The following is a 16,706-nucleotide window of genomic DNA, read 5'->3' as shown; positions in this document are numbered from 1 at the left end:
CAGCTCTTTGAAAGAGCTATCCAATTAGTCAAACTCTCTTGCTCTTTCCCCATAGCCCTGCAAAGTTTTCCCTTTCGACTATTTCATTCAATTCCCTTTTGAAAGCTTTTATTGAATCCTCTCCTAGTACTCCAAGCAGTGCATTCCAGTTCATAACAACTCGTTCCATAAAAATGTTTTTTCTCATGTTGTATTTGTTGTACAAATATCCCTTAATGGTTCACAAGTCACATTATATTCCCATTCTTAGCATAGGACATTTTAAATAGGCTGCTAAAGACAGAACACAACCACTCTTGTGTGACCATGACACACAATCTTCCAGTTCTGAATAGAGTAGTCATGGTACAAAGCCAAAATGTGGAAGCTTTCCTCTTGCAGTTAATGTAATGAAATCATATATGAGTTTTGAAAAAAAATTGTTACAGTAGAGAAATCTTTCCAGTATTTAAGTTTCAATTTTCTTAAACACATTTCTTTACCAGCAGCGGAGGTGCTTTCAGTGGTTTTAAAATGTCCACAATTTCTCCTGTCTACTCTGAGGGAAATGAAACTTTTTACGTAATGTGAGATGTTCTCCTTCCTTCTGAAATTCTGAGGCACTGACTAATATCCACTCAATATGGTTAGAAGTGTTCATTGTATCCTCTCAGAGTGTAAACAGCATTTCTAGCTGCTAAGTAACAATAACCCATTACAGGCAGGAAGAAGCAAGTGGGTAGAAACTTGTCCTAAACATTACTGCCTTCAACACCTTAACCCAATATTCAGTTCCATTTCAGTCACTGTGTAATGGTTGGTGTACATCCACCGGAGAGGACAGACAAGGCCTCAGTTTAATGACTCATCAGAAAGAAGGCACCTCCAACAGTGGAGCATTCCCTCAGTATTCCATTTCAGTGCCATTCTAGATTATGTGCTTAAGTCTCTGGATTGCAGCTTGAACCCACCACCTTTTGACTTAGAGGCAAGATTGTAAACCACTGAGCCATGGTCAACCCTGTTACAGATATCAGCAGCTCTGTGGTATCACTGTAAAATGGCCAGCCTGGAGATGTGACTGTAGACACTGAGTGGCAGAAAATATTCAACCACCCGAGATATTGCAGGTGTACCTAATTCTTCCCTGGGACAGAGAAACAGTTAACATGTCAGGTCGATGACCTTCTGTTAGAAAGTTCCAACAAAAGCTTATCGACTTGAAGCGTTAACTCTGTTTCTCTCTCCATGGATGCTGCTAGACCTGCTGAGTATTTCAGTAGTTTCTGTTTTTATTTCAGATTTCCAGCATCTTCAGTATTTTGCTTTTGTACTAATTCTTTCCTTGAACAATTCAAAGACTGGGTCACTAAACAACAATTGAGAGCTGGCCTATTCTTTGATCCTTCTTACTGTCAAAGCACAGGATGATTTCAAATGCAGCCTCATGGTGTAAATAAGATGGTAGCCCCTGAAAATGGCATTGGTTACCTACTGTCCTGTTTCCATTGATGTTCCTGCTACTGCCACCTTGGCAGAGGCAGATGGAACTGGTTCAGGTGGGAGCCCACTTTTAATATAAAAATCAGGATCCTACAATGTACAAAGGATCTACATAGAGCATGCATAGGATTGCAATTGAGTTACAAATCCTTACAAAATCACAATTAGTTATTGACTATTGTCTGTCTTTCTTATTCAAGCCTTGTTACACATAACATTTATATCCATCTCAATCTATTACCTTTAAACTTGACTCTTCAAAATCTTACAGTCATAGAGTTATACAGCACAGAGACAGGCCCTTCGGCCCATCTAGAATTCTAGGAATTCTAGAATTCCTTTGATTCTAAAACAGTTCCCAAGGATTGGAAGGTAGATTGGAACATAACCCTGCTATTTAAGAAAGGAAGAAGAGAGAAAACAGGGAACTATGAGCCAGTTAGCCTAATATCAGTAGCAGGCAAATTGCTAAAATCTATTATTAGGGACTAGGGACGTGGTAAGAGCGAAATTAGAAAATCATAATATGATTAAGCAGAATAAACACGGATTTATGAAAGGGAAATTGTGTTTGATAAATGTGTTAGAATTTCTTGAGGATGTAACGAGTAAAATGCATAGCGGGGAATCAGTGGATGTAGTGTCTTCAGATTTTCAAAAAGCATTCGATAAAGTGCCACACAAGAGATTATCACACTGAATTAGGACTCATGGGATTGGGGGTAATATATTGACATGGATTGAGGTTTTTGAATGGACAGAAAACAGAGAATAGGAATAAAGTGGGCATTTTCAGATCAGCAGGCTGTAACTAGTGGGGTACCACAAAGATCAGTAATTGGGCCTCAGCTATTTACAATTTATATTAATGACTTAGATGAGGGGACTGAATGTAACGTATTCAAGTTTGCTAACAATACAAAGTTAGTTGGGAGAGTAAGCAGTGAGGAGGATGCAAAGAGGCTGCAAAGGGATAAAGACAGGTTGGGTAAGTGGGCAAGAACATGGCAGATGGAATACAGTGTGACGAGATGTGAAATTCTCCACTTTAGTAGGAAAGATTAAAAAAAAGCAAAATATTTTTTGAATGGTAAGAGACTGGGAAATGTTTGCATTCAAAGGGACATGGGTGTTCTTGTACAGCAAGTAAGTTACAGCAAGTAATTAGGAAGGCTATAAGTTAGCTTTTGTTGCAAAGAGATTTGTGTATAAGAGTAACAACAGCTTACTACAATTAAGGGATATTGAAATAGTGTGGAAAGGTGGTGTTGACGTAAATGATCAACCATGATCATATTCATTGATGGAGCAGGCTCGAGGGGCTGAATGGCCAACTCCAGCTCCTATTTCTTATGTTCTTATGATTATTATTCCAGCATTTAATTTCATTAATAACAAATGCAGCATGATGGAATGCTTCTCTAGGTTTTTTCTTTGTCAATCTACCGAAGTTAGTGTCTGATCTGTGATTAGAATCCAGGTCTTTCATGTTGTTACACCTTAATATTCTGTCAGTGCTTTAAACTGTAAAATTAGATTTAAAAAAACTGACACATTTAAGGTTCAAATCTAAACATTATGTAGTTGTGTTTTGTAGCAGATTTTTCCAGGAAGCTGAGAGTTTATTTGGCTAACTGAAAGTATAGGAAGTGGCAATGAGCAGAACTGTCATTATATTTGTGTGATGAGTATTTTGAATGCAAATAAAGGTTTCCTTGGTTAAGTGGCTCTTCCCGATTGTTGAATAACTCTGGTGGTAAAATAGGCTTCTAACAAATGAATCAATCATTATTTCTGATATAAAAATCTTGAGTAATGCAGCTACAATTCAATTATACACAGTAAAGGAAACATAATTCTGTTTCACTGGAGGTCTCACCAACTATGCCAATGTTTGTCTATTTTTTCAACAACAACATCTTGCATTTATAGAGCACTTTTAATGTAGTAAAATGTCCCAAGGCACTAAAAGGAGGGTTATCAAATAAAATTTGACACTGAGCAACATTAGGAGACATTAGGGCAGTTGACCAAATGCTTGGTCAAAGGGGTAGGTTTTAAGACGTGTCTTAAAGGAGATATGACAGGTGGAGAGGTTTAGGGAGAGAATTCCAGAGTTTAAGGCATAGCCACCAATGGTGGAGCAATTATCAGGGATGCTCAAGAGGCTAAAATTGGAGGAGCACAGATATCTGAGGATTGTAGGTCGGGAAAAGATTACAGAGACTTGGAGGGATTAAGCCATGGAGGGTTTTGTGAACAAGGATTGGAATTTTAAATTTGAGATGATGCTTAATCATGAGCCAATGTAGGTCAGCGAGCCCAGGGATGATGACAACGACTTCAGCCTTCCCAATATTTAATTGGAGGAAATTTCTGCACATCCAGTACTGGATGTTAGACAAGCAGTCTGATAATTTAGAGATAGTGGAGGAGTCATGAGAGGTGGTGGTGAAGTCGAATTGGGTTTCGTCAACGTACAAGTGAAAACTGCAGCTGTGCTTTCAGATGATGTCGCCAAGGAGCAGCATGTAGATGAGAAATAGGAGGGGGTCAAGGATAGATTCTTGGGGGACACCAGAGGTAACGGTGCAGGAGCAGGAAGCGAAGCCATTGCAGGTGATTCGTTGGGTACAATTAGATACATAAGAATGGAACGAAGCGAATGCAGTCCCACACACCTGGATTGTGGTGGAGAGGTGTCGAGGAGGATGGTGTGGTCAACCATGTCAAAAGCCGCAAACAGGTCAAGAGGATGGAGAGGGACTGTTTACTTTTGTGACTTTGGTAAGAGCCGTTTTGGTACTGTGACAGGGGTGGAAACCTGATTGGAGAGATTTAAACATGGAGTTCCAGGAAAAATGGACACGGATTTTGAGAGGTGACAATACACATCTAAGGACTTTGTAGAGGAAAGGGAGGTTGAGTTAGTTAGGTAGTTTGCAAGGAGTGAAGGCTCCAGGGTTGTTTTTTTGAAGAGAGGGGTGATTACAGCAAATTTGAAGGAGAAGGGGAAAGTACCTGAGTAGAGAGAACCATTACCAATATCTGTTAAAAAGGGGATCAGGAGGGGAAGTTGTCTGGTCAGCAATTTAGTGGGAATAGGGTCAAGAGAGAGGAGATGAATCTCATTGACAAGATGAGCTTGGAGAGAGCATGACGGGAGGTGGGGGAGGAATTAGAGAAAGAACAAAGTACAGGACTAGGGCACGGGGAGCCTGAGAGGAAGTTTGTCCTGGTGGGCTAGTGGAAGGGAGGGAAGTGGCAGAGGCAGCTGATCAGATGCTCTCAATCCTAGTGACAAATAAGTCCTGAGCTCCTTACACATATTTTTGGAGGTGAGGCTGGAGGAGACACAGGACAGGAGTTTAGGAAAATGGTTTGCAGTCGAAAAAAGAAGAGAAAAGCATTCCAGGATGATCCTGGAATGGTGAGAGGTTTTGGCAGGACACGATGATGCTTTATGTAGTCCAACCAGATCTGGCAGTGAATGGCTGTACAAGTTGTCTGCAATTTCCTCATGTCTGCATCTCTTGGACTAAAGCAGCTGAACCGAGGGCCGATGCAGGGGGAATGGCCAGGGTGAGAGAGGGAGAATATGGTTTTAGTGTGGACTGGAGAACCAAAGATGAGGTGAGGCTGTGGTTAAGCAAATTGAGAGCTGCAGAACCATTGTGGTGAATGGAGGCCCAAAGGTTAGACCATTGGGATGTTTAAAGTGTAGATGTAAGTGAATTGGAAGAGATTTTGTCCAGAGGTGCACACAGAAGGTTTGGGAGGGTAAAGGGCTATGTGAGTGGAGTGTGATGTGATGTGATCTTATCTGTGATTGACAAATGGGAGTAGTGAGGCCACGCAAAATGTCAAAGTGAAATGGTGGGGGTGAGGAGTTTCTCTGGAGGGAGAGATTGAAGGAGGGCAGTGAACTCAACAAACATGATGAATTGAGATGGAGGTTGAAATCACTAGTTTGAATATTGAAACCCAATATCAGTTTTCCTGCTTTAATTATTAAAAAGGGCAATATTTTACAGAAAATTGTTTGGCAATTTTTTATTTGCTCTGGAAGGAAGAAGAACCAGAAAAACCTCAGATAATTTTTGCCTCAAATGACGTCAGCTACAAGTAATGCAATAATGCGTTTGTCTTAAATTCTGTCATCACAGTGTCTCAACACATGAAAGTAGGATCCACAGATGCTTCAACAAGGTGCTGGCTCTTTAAACTTTATCAGCAAAGTAGTTTGAAAAAGAAAATGTTTAACTACATAGCACTTCATAATAATACATCCTTTCTCCTTATAATTGATTGCAAGGCATGACTATATGAGAAGCACAAATCAGTTTGTATTTAATAAAATAAAATAAAAACTCTTTCCTGATGGAGAAGCTTTCAGTTGTTTACAAATAGACACTGTGATGATTCAGAATTCATTAACGCATTACTTGCAGGGAACATGAACATTAGAAATGAAGCAATGTAACCTCTTACTATAAAGTTCCTGATTTACCACTACTTATGATGTAAAAACATAGGGAGATAGGAACAGGAAGAGGCCATTCAGCCCCTCAAGCCTATTTTACGTTCAACTAGATCGCAGATGAACTGTAGCTTATCGAGTGATACAGCACTGAAACAGGCCCTTCGGCCCACCAAGTCTGTGCCAACCAACGACCACCCGTTAACTCCATTGGCCTGCCTTGCTTCTGTAACCCTTAATACCTTTACCCAACAAACAGCTACCAATCTCAGTTTTGAAATTTTCAATTGACCCCCTGCTTCAACAGCTTTGTGGGAGATAGAGTTACAGATTTCCAGGACACTTTCTGTGAAGAAGTGCTTCCTGGCCGGGAAGGGCCGGGCTCTAATGTTAAGTTTATGCCTTCTTGTCCTGGACTCCCCCCACCAGAAAAAATAGTTTTTGTTTGGGATAGAAATGCAATGCTGTACCAATGTGCCTTCTGGCTTGCCATAGTCATGTGACCTCTACCATGAGGCACTCTAACTGGAGGCAGCTATTACAGCCAGTTTCATTAAAGACAGAGTACACATCAGACTGGTGTCCTGTGAGCTCCTAACATGGTGTCAGAGTGGAGCAGAGATTGAGTGATGCAGAAGCACAGCTACGAAACAAAGGCCACAGGAATGGTCACAACTGCTAAAAGCCACAGGAAGTCACAGAAAAGGAACAAAGAAACAGCTGAAAGCACAGGGTAAGACAATGGCTGCAAATTTTCCTCTGCCTGTGGCGGTCATAATGAAAGGTGATATGAAACAGAACTGGCAGTTTTTCCACTCGCTATGGCAAAATTACGAATTGCAACAGATATACTTAACAAACCAGAGCAACTACAAGTGGCTACACTTTTATCACTGTTGGGGAGAGACTGTTACAAAGTGTATTTCACCCTAAATCTCTCTGAAGAACAAAAAAAAGGACAGTAGAAATTTTGAAAGCCTTGAAGGCATGCTTTGAAACCCAAGTGAATGTAACCTATGAACGGTATGTGTTCAATATTAGGGCCCAAGGTGAAAAAGAGTCCATTGATCAATATGTGACTGCATTAACACAGCTCACAGAATCCTGTGAATTTGTGGAACTAAAAGATGATCTAAGTAAAGACAGGATTGTATTAGGCATAAGAGATCCTGCAGTGAGTGCACGTCCACTGAGAGAGGAGAAAATTACTCTCAGGAAAGCGATCGACATGTGCAGAAGTGCTGAGGTTGTAAATCAGCAGCTGGAGCATATTCATGGCAGAACAGACCAGGCCTTGCATTATACTGATAAACATTCCAGGATGAAAGGGCAGAAAGGTCACAGACAAAGGGCAGGATGCAAATACTGCAGAAGACATCACACACAGGAAAAGAAGGCAAGTCCAGCGTGGGGCGAGCAGTGTTCTCACTGCAAGAAGCTGAATCATTCTGTACACAAGTGTTTGGTGAGAAGGAAGCACAACAAGCTGGTACTGATGGCCACTGGAGAGATGTCAGCTGAAGATTCTGACGAATCACTATACATCATACAACAGGTTGGTTCAGTCAGGTCGATTGGTGATAAATGGTTTGTGACTGTTAAAATGATGACTGCAGAAGGAGAATATCAAGTCAACATAAAGTGCCAGATAGACAGCGATGTATCATGCAACATCATGACCTTCACTGACCTGTGCAAAGTGGCTCAACATGGCAATCAAAACATGAAGCCCTTGACAGTAAGGTTGAGGCTATATGATGGCACCATACTAGTGCTGAGAGGACAAGTTACTCTGAGAACTCATTGCGATGACAAGAACGAAGATCTGGAGTTCAGATCATAGATGCAAGCAAAAGCCACTCATCTCAGCAGAAACAAGTCTAAAGTTTGGACTGGTGACCCTCAACGGGCAAAAAGAGAAAACCCAGGAGATGGTCTACAGGAGCGGGCACCAGCGCTGGAACGAGAACGCCTTTGCCAGTCACAAGGTGACACGAGTCATACAGATGGCGAGGAAGAGGAAGATCTGGCAGTCGTCTGCTCAGGCGTCCGAGGTGGAGGCTGTGGGGAAGGAGCGCTCAGATTCCGCAGAGCGGGCAGACAAAATCAAGGTGAAATGTCAGAAAGCCAAATTTCATTTTGACAAAACTGCCAAACCATTGCCAGAATTGAGCACTGGAGAGCCAGTCAGGGTACAAACCTTCAACGCACTCAACATGAGTCACCCCAAGTGGCAACTAGGGACATGCATAGAGCAGTTGCCAACTCGATCGTATGAGCGGCAGCGAAGGCCAAGCGATACCATCACAACCACAGACACATACGTACTGGAGAAGCTGTTCCTTCACGGCAGGCAGCAAATCAGGAAGATGAGAACTCACCAACTGCACAGACCACAGAACAACCATCAGTCCCGGAGGTCCGCAGCACCCCAACAACAGAAATGGAACAACAGTTACCACAGCAACAAGTGACACGGGAACAACTCTCACTGGAGAAGGAAAATCAACCAGATGAACTATCAACAACAACACACAGGCATACCATTAAGAAACCGGCACGACATAATGACTATGTGTGCAATACATGTGCAGAGACTGACAAGAATGACGAACTACTGATGCATAGTGGGTAACTTGGGCAGCTCACAGTGTAAATGATAATGCATGCAATTTTTTTTGTATGAAAAGGGGGATGTTTGGAATAGAAATGCAATACTGTACCAATGTGCCTCCTGGCTTGCCATAGTCATGTGACCTCTGCCATGAGGCACTCTGACTGGGGACAGCCATCACAGTCAGTTTCATTAAAGACAGAGTACATACCAGACTGTTGACCTGTGAATTAGATCACCCCTTAATCTTCTATATTCAAGAGAATACAAGCCTAGCCTATGCAACCTGGCTTCATAATTTAACCATTATCATCCTAGTGAATCTGCACGGCACCTCCTCCACTGACAGTATATCCTTCCTGAGGTGCAGTGACCAGCACTGAGCGAAGTATTCTAGATGTGGTCTAACCAGAGCTTTACCTAACAAACATAACTTGCACTCCTTTATATCCAAGCCCCCTCGAGATAAAAGCAAAGTTCCATTCGCCTTTTTTTAGCCTTATAAATTATATTTTATATATAATATATATTGCTTATTCATACCCAATATATTAACAGGAAAAATTGAAAAAATTCTTCTGCAGAGAACGCAGTTCTCAAAGGCAGGGTCACAGAGAGACAATTATATTAACACGCTTGAGCCTCCCTTGAGAGTCTATGTTAATTGCTCACGTATCATGGAATGTTCGACTTTTAAACTGCATTGATGCCTTCGCAATTTTGGTTAGCTTTGAACATGGATCTGAATAGTGTTCAGTCACGCGAGCCATAGATGGCAACGTCAGAAAGAAGTAAGTGTTTAAAAGTGATGAGACCGCTTCACTCACAGGTTGGTTTACGTGGTCAGGTCATGATGAAATATTTTCCATTCACTGCTGTTGTCCACCCTGAATTCTATTTATAGATCCACAAAGTGTTGCACAAAACTGCCCATAGCTCAGTTTTAGCACAAAGTTCACTGACATCATTAAATTTGGTCTTATACCGCAAGTACTGGTTTAACATTGGTACTGACTGTATTACCCTCTTCACACTTGGAGATAAAGCTTTGCACCAGTATTCAAATGAACTGTAATCAATACCCAAAGGCTGGTAAATACCTTAATGTTGAAATGCTGAAAGTACCAGTCTGACAACATTGTAAACTAAACAGTTTGTTTGACCATAGTTATACTGCAGCTGGCGCAAAACTAACGCCGGGTGAATTACTTCCTCGAAGGGATCTCACATTTAACACCTAAACCTGAGTTAACTCGAGTTTGCTATCAATTATAATTCACAGTGTATACGGCAACAACAGAAACCAATCAGTAAAATTGGTGCATGAGAGTGTTCGAATTCTGCGGCGTAGACGTTTTCTATCAACTGCAACAATATCTCCGTGCGTTTTACTAATCTCATCACAACATCTAGGTGGGTCTGATTGTAGAAGACTGAATTGATTGTTATTAAAAATGTTGGGAAATGTTCACACTGGCAGTTTGCAAGATGTCTCGCAGCGGCAATCAGAATATCTGATTTGTATTGTGATAAGTACCCCTGTAAAAATAATATTCGATTGCACAAATCTGAAAGTCTTTCAGCTTTGCTCTATAGTTACAAAATCTACACACACCTCTGCCCGAAGGTTCATGAACTAACATGGACAGCCTGCATCAACACGGCCCGAGGAGTACAATTTCCTTAGGGGTTCCCTGATTTCCCACAGAATCAGCATAAACAGCCATCATCACTATTTCTCTCGGGTTTCCACTGAAGTTACGGTGGAAGATTGGGGGAACTCCTATGGAAATTACTGGCTGAATTCTTGCTTAGACCAATGGACTTTACAAGTTTGAAAATAGAATGGTTAAAAAGATCCAGTAATTAATGTTCTACACAGTAAAACTTCTTTAAGAATGTTCTAGGATCATTACGTATCTAAATTATTATACAGGAAATCAACATAGAATAGTTGCAGCACAGAAGGAGGCCATTCAGCCCATCGTGTCTGTGCTGGCCCTCTGCAAGAGCAACTCAGCTAGTCCCACTCCCCCACCTTTTCACATAGCCCTGAAAGTTTTTTCTCTTCAGAAAATTATCCAATTCTCTTTTGAAAGCCCTGATTGAATCTGCCTCCACCACACTCTCAGGCAGTGCATGCCAGATCCTAAACACTCACTGTGTAAAAACGTTTCTCCTCGTGTCACATGTTGCTTCTTTTGCCAATCACCTTCAATTGCTGATCTCTGATTCTGGATCCTTCGGCCAATGGGAACAGTTGCTCCCTATCTACTCTATCCAGACCCCTCACGATTTTGAATACCTCTATCAAATCACCTCTTAATCTTCTCTTCTCCAAGGAAAACAGTCCCAGCTTCTCCAACCTATCCACATAACTGAAGTTCCTTATCCCTGGAACCATTCTCGTAAATCTTTTCTGCACCCTCTCTACTGCCTTAACATTGTTCCTAAAGTGTGGTGCCCAGAACTGGACACAACACTCCAGTTGAAGCCAAACCAGTATTTTATACAGGTTTATCATAACTTCCTTGCTTTTGTACTCCATGTTCCTATTTATAAAGCCCAGGATCTTGTATCGTTTATTAACTGCTTTCTCAACCTGTCATGCCACCTTCAATTATTTATGCACATATACCCCCAGGTCCCTCTGCTCCTGCACCCCCTTTAGAATTGTACATGTTTTGCTTAATCAAGTAAATAAAGTATATTCAAAGCAGTTGTACAGAAAGCAGAGAGTTAAAAAAATCCAACATTCACAATTTGCAGTTTTTTCATTTTTAAGTAAAATGATGCACTCCGACATAAGTAACAAACATTTGTACAGTATCATTCATTTTTGATTTCTTTTAAGCGTTTTTGGCCTCTTTTGCTGTTGCATAAACATTTATTTTATAATTATTTGTGCGGTGGTGAACCAGTTTTGTTCTTGGTGCGGGTGGGTCCATATTACAGATTTAGAACTTTTATAAATGCATCTAGGCCTTACAATATTTCCACAACAATGATTTTGCTGATACTGTTTTTTTTATTCATTCATGGGAGGGGGCATTGCTGGTAAGGCCAGCATTTATTGCCCTTGAGAAGGTTGTTGTTGAACTGCCTTCTTGAATACAGTTGAGTGTCTTGCTAGACCATTTCAGAGGACAGTTAAGAGTCAACCACATTGCTGTGGGTTTGGAGTCACATGTAGGCCAGACTGGGTAAGGACAGCAGATTTCCTGCCCTAAAAGACAGATCAACCAGATGGATTTTTAACAACAATCTAGCAGTTTCATGCTTGCCGTTACCGAGATGATCTTTTTATTCCAGACTTTATTTAATTAAATTTAAATTCCTCAGCTGCTGTGGTGGAGATTTGCACACGTGTCTCTAGTACATTAGTCTAGGTCTCTGGATTACAAGTCCAGCTACATAACCATTCTGCTACCATATCCCCAGTCGTCAGTGCCTTTTAATCCAAAATTGATTAATTCAGATTATTTGCAAATTCAATTTTTTGGAAATAAATTCCCATATTGCTGTTTTGTTTACATTGCTTAATTTAAATTATTGGATTGTTAATTTTTTTTCTCAGTATAAAAAAAACCCCTTTGACTGTATCGCCACAGTGGGTGTCTTGTCAATAGATGAAATGAAAGGGTGGATTGTGGTGTGGGCCTGTTTTCAGGACCAGATTCAGTGCTGTGTGACCAACATGTACCCAAAGATAGGGGATTGACATCAGTGGACAGGGCAAGTTAGAGTTTTGAGGTGGACCCTTCAAAACTTGAAATGCTAACTTGTCTGTTCTCTCCACCGATGCTGCCTGACCTGCTCAGTGTTTCCAGCTGGCACACATGTTCATTTATTGCACAGAAACCTGTATTAACTGGCACTGATGCTAAAACAATAAAGTCAGAACATTATAATTATATTATTGTCAATAGTATTACACTGCTGTACAGGTTGCTGTATAGAAAGGGGTAATGGATGGATAATTTAATTGATTGCTTTGAGTTGAATTGGTTTTTACCAAGTGCCTCCTATGATGAATTCATGTAACACAATTTGTATTACTGGGGTTTCCCAAGAGACTGGCAACTGGAGGAATCTCTCCACCTACTTATTAGAATCACTGGTTACTCTATTACCAATTTCACCACATTTTAACTCCAAGCTCCACTTATGCAATCTCCATCTTGCACTGCTGGAGTTTTACTCCTTTTTTTTGTTCACTATTTCCTGATTGATAATAAATTAAATGAGTGGTGTCATTATACCAGAGAATTTTCAGGCTGGTTCAGTACTTGGAGCAGTCAAAGCACACGCAGCTTTTCAAACTGAGCAGCACCAACATACTGACCAGCAAAGCCAGTGTCTGGCATTATTCCACCCTCCTTCATCTCCAAACACAATCTGATACCATAAAGCCACTACCCCTTTGATGAAAAACTACATTTGGTGTGAAATAGCACTTCCAGCTTTACAATATCATTCTTCTTCCATTCTTTATTACTTGGTGGCCTCGATCTTGTCCAAGGTCTCCCAACCTTCTGCTGTACACATGAGGCCAAATCACATGATCTCTCATCCATGAAGAACTACTATGAACACATACAGAAAGGGACAGATCAACATGAGAATAGAGACACAGGACAGCAACCCATGCCTCATTGCAAACTATGGAAAAGGCCAGTACCTTCCCCCCAGCTGGACACACTTTGTTGACTATGACAACTAATTTAGTGTGTCAGTGTACACATGTACACTCCTCCAAATACCATGTTAACAGAATGTATAATGACATAACCAATAATGTAACGTCATGTATAGGAACAGTCTTTTGCTTTTACAGAAGTGGGTAGCTTGATGATACCGTAAAGAAATTCTAATTAGTCGTTTGGTAGTACTTGAGTATTGCTGAAAATTTGATAAATAATCCTCAGTGTGCTAAGAATTACACTGACAACCAATTTAAGATTGTCAGTAGGGCTCACAGTATGGCGCATTTGTGCGTACTGGAAGCTACATATATTAATACACAGGGCCCTGCTCTTTGCAAACAGAAAGAACATGTACAAGCATTGCGCCTGTTCCAGCTAAACAAAATAAGTGAGAGCCATTCACTGGTTCATTCTGGATCAGAATCACACTGGATCAGATCTAAGCTCTGCAGTCCTGCCACATCCAGCCATGAATGGTGGTGCACAATTAAACAACTAACTGGAGGTGGTGGCTCCACAAATATCCCCATCCTCAATGATGGGGGAGCCCAGCACATCAGTGTGAAAGATGAGGCTGAAGCATTTGCAACACTCTTCAGCCAGAAGTGCCGAGTTGATGATCCATATCGTCCTCCTCCTGAAGTCCCCAGCATCACAGATGCCAGACTTCAGCCAATTCGATTCACTCCGCGTGATATCAAGAAACGACTGAAGGCACTGGATACTGCAAAGGCTATGGGCCCTGACAATATTATTGCAATAGTACTCAAGACCTGTGCTCCAGAACTTGCCGCGCCCCTAGCCAAGCTGTTCCAGTACAGCTACAACACTGCCATCTACCCGGCAATGTGGAAAATTGTCCAGGTATGTCCTGTACACAAAAAGCAGGACAAGTCCAACCCGGCCAATTACCGCCCCATCAGCCTACTCTCAAACATAGGTAAAGTGATGGAAGGTGTCATCAACAGTGCCATCAAGCGGCACTTGCTTAGCAATAACCTGCTCAGTGACGCTCAGTTTGGGTTCCGCCAGAGCCACTCAACTCCTGACCTCATTACAGCCTTGGTTCAAACATGGACAAAAGAGCTGAACTCAAGAGGTGAGATGAGAGTGACTGCCCTTGACATCAAGGCAGCATTTGACCGAGTGTGGCAATAATGAGCCCTAGCAAAACTGAGGTCAACGGGAATCAGGGGGATAACTCTCTGCTGGTTGGAGTCATACCTAGCACAAAGGAAGATGGTTGTGGTTGTTGGAGGTCAATCATCTGAGCTCCAGGATATCACTGCAGGAGTACCTCAGGGTAGTGTCCTAAGCCCAACCATCTTCAGCTGCTTCATCAATGACCTTCCTTCAATCATAAGGTCAGAAGTCAGGACGTTCGCTGATGATTGCACAATGTCACCACCATTCGTGATTCCTCAGATACTGAAGCAGTCTGTGTAGAAAAGCACCAAGACTTGGACAATATCCAGGCTTGGGCTGATAAGTGGCAAGTAACATTTGCGCCACACAAGTGGCAGGCAATGACCATCTCCAGCAAGAGAGAATCTATCCATCTCTCCTTGCCATTCAATGGCATTACCATCGCTGAATCCCCCACTATCAACATCCTAGGGGCTACCATTGACCAGAAACTGCACTGGAGTAGCCATATATAAACCATGGCTACAAGAGCAGGTCAGAGGTTGGGAATCCTGCGGCGAGTAACTCACCTCCTGACTCCACAAAGCCTGTCCACCATCTACAAGTCAGGAGTGTGATGGAATACTCTCCACTTGCCTGGATGGGTGCAGCTCTAACAACACTCAAGAAGCTCGACACCATGCAGGACAAAGCAGCCCATTTGATTGGCACCCCATCTACAAACATTCACTCCCTCCACCACTGACGCACAGTGGCAGCAGTGTGTACCATCTACAAGATGCACTGCAGCAATGCACCAAGGCTCCTTAGACAGCACCTTCCAAACCCGCGACCTCTACCAACTAGAAGGACAAGGGCAGCAAATGCATGGGAACACCACCACCTGCAAGTTGCCCTCCAAGTCACACACCATCCTGATGTGGAACTATATTGCCGTTCCTTCACTGTCACTGGGTCAAAATCCTGGCACTCCCTTCCTAACAGCACTGTGGGTGTATCTACCCCATGTGGACTGCAGCGGTTCAAGAAGGCATCTCACCACCACCTTCTCAAGGGCAATTAGGGATGGGCATTAAATGCTGGCCTGGCCAGCGACACCCACATCACATTAATGAATAAAAAAAAAATTCCTCAGGGCAATGCCTTGACCAATCAGAGTCAAGCTGCCTGGTTTAAATTTCAAACAACGCTTGACAGCTAACTGGGGTGGGACGGTGACACAGTGGTTAGCACTGCAGCCTCACAGCTCCAGCGACTCAGGTTCAGTTCTGGATACTGCCTGTGTGGAGTTTGCAAATTCTCCCTGTGACCATGTGGGTTTCCACCGGGTGCTCTGGTTTCCTCCCAAAGACTTGCAGGTTGATAGGTAAATTGCTCCTAGTGTAGGTAGGAGAATGGTAGGGAATTTGGGATGGGACTGTAAAGTGGTGCATTCGCCAAGGCAATGCCTCTACCAATCAGAGTTTGCTGGCCAACCAATCAGCACTCTCTTCTCATTCAGTATAAAGTCTTTGTTTTTTCTTACATTGGTATTCTTGCGGATTGTCCTGATGAGTGCAAGACGAAAAGCTTCAACAGCATGTCTCTATTTTCAGCAATACTCAAACTCTAATTAAAAAGCAAAGGCAAGACACTGCAGATGCTGGAAATATGAAATAAAAGCTGAAAATTCTGGAAACACTCATCAGCAATGTTCCCCTTAAGCTGTGTGCGTGCTTCTTATGCACAGCCTGTGCGCGGTAATTTCCGGACTGCTGCGCATAAGAAACAGTCCCTTAAAGATGTGAGCATATGCGGCATCACAGCAATCTTAAAGGGACTGCACAGTGCAACAAACTGACCACACACAGGGAAGAGAAATTAGAGGGAACATTGCTAAACAGGTCAGGCATCATCTGTGGAGAGAGAAACAGAATTAATGTTTCAGGTCGATGACCTTTTATCAATTACTAATTGCTAATTACTTTACTTTCCACTGGGTGCTGATTATCTGCAATTAATTGTCAGCTGTGGCACAGTTGGTAGCATTTTTGTCACTGAGTCACAATGTTCCCTGCTCAAATCCTTCTTCAGGACCTGAACCCAAGCATCTCCACTGACTCTGCCAGTGCAGTACTGAGGGAGCACTGCGCTGTCAGAGGTGCAGTCTTTCAGATGAGATGTTAATCTGAGGTCCCGTCTATGCTCTCCGGTGGATGTCAAAGCTCCTGTGGTAAGAGCAGGGGAATTTTCCCCAGTGTTCTAGCTAATATTTATCCCTCAATCAATAGGTTATCTG

The 16,706-nt window shown here is 42.2% G+C and overlaps 1 protein-coding gene across 4 annotated transcripts in view; it reads right to left on the bottom strand.

Moving 5' to 3' along the window:
* Positions 1-16,706, bottom strand: part of LOC137347333 (proto-oncogene tyrosine-protein kinase LCK-like) — a 133,703-nt gene that overhangs the window by 96,701 nt on the left and 20,296 nt on the right. The gene's annotated exons all lie outside the window — the stretch shown is intronic.

Source organism: Heterodontus francisci, chromosome 31 (genome assembly GCF_036365525.1).
Source record: "Heterodontus francisci isolate sHetFra1 chromosome 31, sHetFra1.hap1, whole genome shotgun sequence".
In the NCBI taxonomy this organism is placed as follows: Eukaryota; Metazoa; Chordata; class Chondrichthyes; order Heterodontiformes; family Heterodontidae; genus Heterodontus; species Heterodontus francisci.
The sequence above is the reverse complement of the archived record's forward strand: the minus strand, read 5'-3'. Positions and strand labels throughout refer to the sequence as shown.